Consider the following 1,030-nt stretch of genomic DNA (forward strand, 5'->3'; position numbering starts at 1 on the left):
CACACACACACACACACACACACACACACACACACACACACACACACGGCACTATCATTACTCCCTTTAACAGTTGGGGAAACCTGCGTGCAGAGAGTTAAGGAACACACTCATCGCATCAGTTAACAAGTGGCCAAGCTGGGATTTGAACCCAAGGTTACTAATGGGAGTCCATGATATTAACCGTGAGGCTATGCTTAGGGGAAAGCCCAGATCCATCTCCACGGCACCGAAGGCCATGTCAGCCGTCGCATCACTATTATAATCAGAGTTCTACCATTTCTTCGCTCCCCTCACCAGCCAGCATTTCTTCCCAAACGTTCACTGACACCTGTTCCCTGCCGGACGGCCAGGCAGGGAGGATGCCGGCTGAAAACGCTCACCCCTCTGCATCTGCACAGAGACATGTGCGTCACATGAACGCACAGTGAAACGTTTGGCCTCTCAGATGACTGTGTTTGTCGTGGAGAATGTGACTGAGGCCCCCAAGGCCAGGCGGCTCCTAATCCAGCTCCCCGCCTCGCCCTCCCCTGCCCTGACCGCACACGCTTCCTCTTTCCCCCGGGGCAGCTCTTCCCAGAGTGCAGGCTCCTGACTTCTGCCTCGTGGAAATGCACATCGCCAGGCAGTGCAGGTTCACCAGTTCGTGGCTGGATTCAGTCTGAAGGCTGGCCTGCCGCCCTTGAATTCCCTAGTTGTCTGGAAAGCTCCGTTCTGCGCTCTGAGTCACCAGAGCATCCAGAGAGGGCAGGCTGCCGTTCCTGACCTGGATCTTCAGCAGCTGGTCTGGCTCCCCAGCTGTGCGGAGGCATGTCCGCTGATGCACGTCTCCTCTGCCGGGATCCACCCTGAAGGAGGGGCTGAGCCCGTGGAGGGGGCCTCAGGGATGCACCAGGCAGGGACCAGACACAAGTGACTTGCACTCGTGCTCAAAAAAATGTCTCAGGGCAGCACAAAAGCCATCCCCGTGATGTAACAGGTACATCAGGAGAAAGGGAGGGCTGGAGAAAGGGCTTCATTTAGGGCCCAG

Source organism: Monodon monoceros, unplaced genomic scaffold (genome assembly GCF_005190385.1).
Source record: "Monodon monoceros isolate NGI ecotype Baffin Bay Population unplaced genomic scaffold, NGI_Narwhal_1 Super_Scaffold_2, whole genome shotgun sequence".
Lineage (NCBI taxonomy): Eukaryota > Metazoa > Chordata > Mammalia > Artiodactyla > Monodontidae > Monodon > Monodon monoceros.